Source organism: Ascaphus truei, chromosome 16 (assembly GCF_040206685.1).
Source record: "Ascaphus truei isolate aAscTru1 chromosome 16, aAscTru1.hap1, whole genome shotgun sequence".
Taxonomy (NCBI): Eukaryota; Metazoa; Chordata; class Amphibia; order Anura; family Ascaphidae; genus Ascaphus; species Ascaphus truei.
The window spans coordinates 20,498,000-20,503,999 of record NC_134498.1 but is presented as its reverse complement, the minus strand read 5'-3'; positions in this window follow the sequence as shown (position 1 = coordinate 20,503,999).

The window sequence follows — 6,000 nt, the reverse complement described above, 5'->3', positions numbered from 1 at the left end:
AGACAATCCATTGTCGGAAGACACCTAACAGCGCATTCACTCGAATGCCAGTGCCTCAAGGTGTCTTACAGAATAGCATCACTTAGTAAATATGGTCCCCCGCTGTTTAAAGGTAACTTTCACCTTCTAACAATTGAGCCATACACTATGTCAGTGCGACTCTAAACAGAATAAGCCTTTGCTCTCGTCATCTCAGACCAAGCACTGGAATTCTAAACATGTCCAATGCCACCTGCCAATGCATAGAGAGGGCTTCCCCACCGCTTGCCTAATAAACGTGGCAATGAAGTGGTGGCGTTTTACTGGTAGTGCTCCTGTAATTCCCGGAATATAAGCACTTTATTTCCTTGTATTTAAATACCCATTATTCTCCTTCTGTGTACTTGTATCAGCAGTTTGGATGTGTGTGTGATCTCAGAGGGGGAGATCTGAAGAAGCCGCATGGCTGGCTGATCACTGACAACTTGAGCTCCTGCCGGGATTAAAGAGGAATACATCTCTTACTTTTGCTTGTTGAAGCTAAACTGGAATTACATGTGTCAGTAGGAGAGGAATAATAAACTGTTGATGGTGATCTTTAAAGGGGGAGGGGATTTGTGTGGGGAATGATTGGGAATGTAGGATCAATTGAATTTGAAAAATAAATATTGTGTACGTTGTCAGATACAACAGTACACACATTAACACATGAACTAACGTGAGCAACAACAGTTTGCTGAGTTTTGGCAGGCGCTGCTTATTTCCTCTGAGGCATGCTAGCTCAAGAAGTTAATTTCCCTTCCATAAAATGCAACCGCTAAGGCAGACAATGGCTAAAATAACAAAGACTGGAATGTACTAGGTCACTGATTTTCAACCTGTGTCCAGTGGAACCCTGTGGTCTCACAAGGGGTCAGCAGGGTCCAGGACCACATTTCCTATCAACTGGCATTTTATTCGTGAAGACCCAATAATGCTAAATTGCCATATTTATTTATTTAATCCTTCAAACATTTAATTATATATCATACCATAATATTAGAAATGAAATAATGTAGAAAGCTGATGATTGATTTTAAAAATAAATAAAACTAGAAGCTCTTCCACAGCAATAGTATTTTATGTGTATAGCATAAACGAGATGGGATTTCAGGAAGCCATAATACATTTTTAAGGCGTTACATGCAGACACCATATGTGTGTGAAGGGTTCCACGTGTCTTCTTTACATGTTGAAAATAAGCATATTAAGTAAATCAATTTGCAAAGGGCATTTACCATCCCAATGCTGTCTATCTTAGTGGCAATCTCCATGAGAGATGGGCAAGGTTGTAAATGCTCAGGTTAAAAATAAATTCTAAATTGACAATAAGGCAAAAAAGGTTCTTCATAGGCCGTTTTATAGAATGGTGAACTCCTATGGAACCCTGTGAGAAATTAATGTGTGGAAGCCGCATCTATCCAAAAGTGCACCTTTGCCAAACTAATGCTCTACCCAGCTCTCTTCTCCGTAACCTGCTCAATAGATCCCATGATACATGTATATTTGTAAAACAGCTTTGATTATTTATTTATAAAATGTTTTACCAGGAAATATTACATTGAGAGTTACCTCTCGTTTTCAAGTATGTCCAGGGCATAGAGTTAAGATGACAAATAATACATGGTTACAAATACAGTTACATAAGTGAACAGGGTATACATTATATACAAGACATTGCATGCACAGTTAGAGATAATATATATTATAGTCGTATGCAACAGTTACAGACCAGATTAAAATGTGAGACAACTTTAGTTTTGAAAGAAATTAGACTGGTGGCGGCTGTGAGAGTCTCCGGTAGACTGTTCCAGTTTTGGGGTGCACGGTAAGAGACGGAGGAGCGGCCGGATACTTTGTTGAGCTTTGGCACCAGGAACAGTCTTTTAGAGTCTGATCTCAGATGATAAGTGCTGCATGTGGTAGGGGTGAGGAGCTTGTTCAGAGAGCTGGGTAGCTTGCCCAGAAAGAATTTGAAGGCAAAACAGGAAAGATGAACTTTGCGCCTAGACTCAAGTGATGACCAATCTAGTTCTTTGAGCATTTCGCAGCGATGTGTGTTGTAGTTGAATTGGAGAACAAAATGGCATATTGAATTGTATATGGTGTCAAGTTTACTAAGGTTGGTTTGGGGTGCCAAGCCATATACTATGTCCCCATAGTTGATCATTGGCATTAGCATCTGTTGGGGAGGATTTGTTCCCATAAAATACACCTAGTTTGGCAAAGGTTTTGGATGTCAGGGTATCAATGTGCATCCCGAATGTTAAATGGGAGTCAAACTATATGCCCAAGTATTTAAAACTAGTAACAGGAGTTGAGCCTGAAAAAGCCTGTCATGGTAGCCCAGGGCTTTTAACACATTTATATTTAAGGGATCGATCACAAGGCAAAACAATGCAATGAAATAAAATGAGGTTTATTTGAATAAGACCTCGGAAACACACAAAATACAAAATACAGAGAATACACACACTTACTTTGCGTCTGGGGTTAAAAATTAGGCTTTCCTAGGTGCAAGGTGCCTGCTTCAGCAACGGCTTACTTTGTCCACTCCATTCTGTTTATCATTCCAACTCTCATTAGAAATCATAATGCAAGTATGTAATCATACCACCCACGAAAAAAGGACTTCAGCTTATGAACTAATAAACAGATATTACCAGATTTCTATAACAGAAAACTAAAATAAAATAATATGTTTAGCAAATCTGATGAAGCTGGTTAAAAGGCTACATCAATAAATATTGTATTTTAATACTTCAACAAAGAAACAAGTCACAGCTCTGTTTGCCAACACAGTACAGCAATTTTGGAGCAGGTAAGATGTGTTGATGTACTGTACCATTTTACTGTCCACAGTTGCATCCAATGTAAAGATTTTTAGTAGCAAGAAATCATCACCTTAAATGTAATGGATTTTTGCTGATGGGCAGTTGAAAGGTGATACAGTATGTATGTATTTCTTTATATAGCGCACACGCTATACTCAGTGCTTTACAAAAGAGACAATACAATACAAGGAATTATAACAAAATAAGTGCAACAAACACAATTAGACATTATGGAAAGGACATCCCAGCCCAAAGAGCTTACAGTCTAAATATGTCAACAGCATGCAGGCATACACAGTCTATTACAATCTGTAACTTCTCCCTTACTACTTCCGAAATCGCAAACTACCACACATGGGACTAGTCGAACACAGATTCTGGAGGAAAACCATGCTTTTTTGTTCTAGAATTGCCGATGTAGAGTATATAGCCTCCAAAGTGTCCAGGATCCGAGCAGCTCCTAACTCTTTCAGAGTCAGGAACAATTCTGGAATAGTTTGGCAATGCTTCTTTTATGGAGGCTTGAAACAGGATAGATTGATAACTTTGTAAAAAACATCCCCCTGAGGAAGGTCCCATTTTGGAGGACCGAAATGTTGGGTTTATTGATGTACCACTATTTTCACCAATACACTTTGTGAAGTTTTCTACAATTGAGTGCTGTCTCTTGCTTTACCAGACCTTGGAATGGTAACGTATGTCTATATATATATATATATATAGCACCATTAATGTACATAGCTCTTCACAGTAGTAATACACGTGACAATCATATAAATAACAAATAATACAAATAACAGATCATGGGAATAAGTGCTTCAGACATAAAGTAACATTTATATATATATATATATATATATATATATATATATATATATATATATATATATATATATATGATGTAGAGGTATCCATTGTAATACCGCCAGAAGAAGGGGATCAGTATATCTCGAAAGCTCGCATAAAGAATAGCATTTCGTTAGCCACAAAACGGTATAGTCTATTCGTTTTTTATTATATATATATATATATATATATATATATATATATATATATATATATATATATATGCTATCATATCAGAAATAAAATAACAGCTTTGGTATGTGTCAAGAGGGTCAGAGGGAGAGACATAGGGAGGGAGAATGTGAGAGAAAGAAAGAAAGCTAGATAGGGGGAGGGAGGTAGAAGGGGGAGGGAGATAGGGAGGGTGGTGGGACATAGGCAGGGAGACAGGGTGAGAGAGATAGATAGAGGGAGGAGAGAGAAAGAGTGAGAGAGGGGGGAGATAGAGGGGGAGATAGAGGAGGAGAGAGATGGGTCGAATTGAATGTGCAAATGGTGGACTCAGCAGATTTGCAAACATTCACAGAATATATATATATACATACATGTTGAGGTATCAGTACCGTGTTAGCCGAGCTTCAATAATCAAAAAATAAATAGATGATACCGTTCTGTGGCTAACGAAATGCTTTTATTTGTGCGAGCTTTCGAGATGCACAAAGAATTTTGCAATACAGCAAAGAATTTTGCGGCCCAACTTTTTACACATTGGTCCATTTCTATTCAGGAGTTGGGTTACCATCAACACTGTCACTGCCTGATGGGTCTTGCAGCAAGAAAAAATATCTCACAAAGTATTTTAAGAACAAGGAGTTGATGTAGTGGTCGTCAAATCGTTAGAACGTTAAATAGTCAAATCTAAGACTTTGAGCAATACGTTCATTGTTTATTAGATAGCCATATCAAAGTTCTCCTGGTACAATATGGATACAGAAAACAGCAACAGACGTATCCAATAAAATAATCCAATTCAACTGGAGGGACTATGAGGTTAGGTTTTTTTTGCCACTACTTTAGCACCAGGGGGAAGTTAATAAACCAGCCCTTGAATTCTGCTTGTGAGTTAACAATTCTGCAAATACTCCATTTTGCCACTAGATGTCTCTCTTGTGCCTTAAAAGAACGATCTTGATTTACAAGGAAATACAAAGGCAGGATAGAGCAGAGGGGAGATTCTGCATTCTGTCAGCTGCACCTTGCACTCATGAATGTGTTATACAGGAGAATAATAGTCTAAAAAACCCCCACTAATGTCAATCTCTGCAAACATTGCCTTGATCGCCCATAGAATATAAGTAGGCACTTTCTGTGAAAATATCCGTCGCAACGTTGTAATATACAGTATGTTTTCTGTGTATTAAGACAGTGGGCTCTATGTATCAAAAGGCAAACTCCAGCGCAGTGTCGTTATTATGTCGCTAAAATATATCTGCGACAGACAGAGTCTGTGTATTAATCTTGCTTGCGCCATTTTCGGGGACATTTGCGTCGGTCTGTTACAAGATGAGCGGTTTATAGAGCGAGTGGGAGGAGTTAGGGTGGGTTACATTTGCATATCGGCGAAGGTCTGTGTATTAAGGAATGTGCAGCTTGCGCTCATTTTGTTGATGGTTTTCTCCGTCACCTGGAACGGGGCATACATCTTTTTTTTAGCGCAGAATACTAGCGCAGCATACGCCAAATTCTAGAACCGTACAAATACGCGTCAGAAATAATATTGCATTTTAGACATAAAAACATGGGAACTTTTGGATGTAACTTCTCAAGTGTTATTGTTTGGTATTTACCAAGCACATATTGAGGGCAATAATAATTCATTATATTGTCTTTCCAACCTTGTGTTTGCTATGGGACTACTGATCCCCCCCTCCTTTTCCCCTGATATTTTGTATCATTGCCACCTAATGATTTTCAGATCAGTTGGTTTTATTGGTCACAGAGGCATTAGGATTATTTACAGGATTAATGTATTCCCACAATACCGATTAGAAGGCAGGAATCCACTTGTGAGGACTTTAGAGTCCAATGTGCTTTAATGGAAAGAAAGAATTCCCCCTCCAGTTTGTAACCTTGGCTGGGGGCAGGTGGGCATGTGTCTCTTGTTGTCAGAGATGTACTGTACTGCAAGTTAAAGCTCAATGAAATCATCTATTCATTCCAGTCCTACAGCATACAACTGCTGCATGGTCTGAGAGCCTGGGACAGTGGATCAGCTAAAATAATACTCTTTTAACCCATTACATGACAAAAGTGTACGTGTCTCAGTTCTGCAATCTCCCTTAGAGGCAGATTCTTCTCTTCA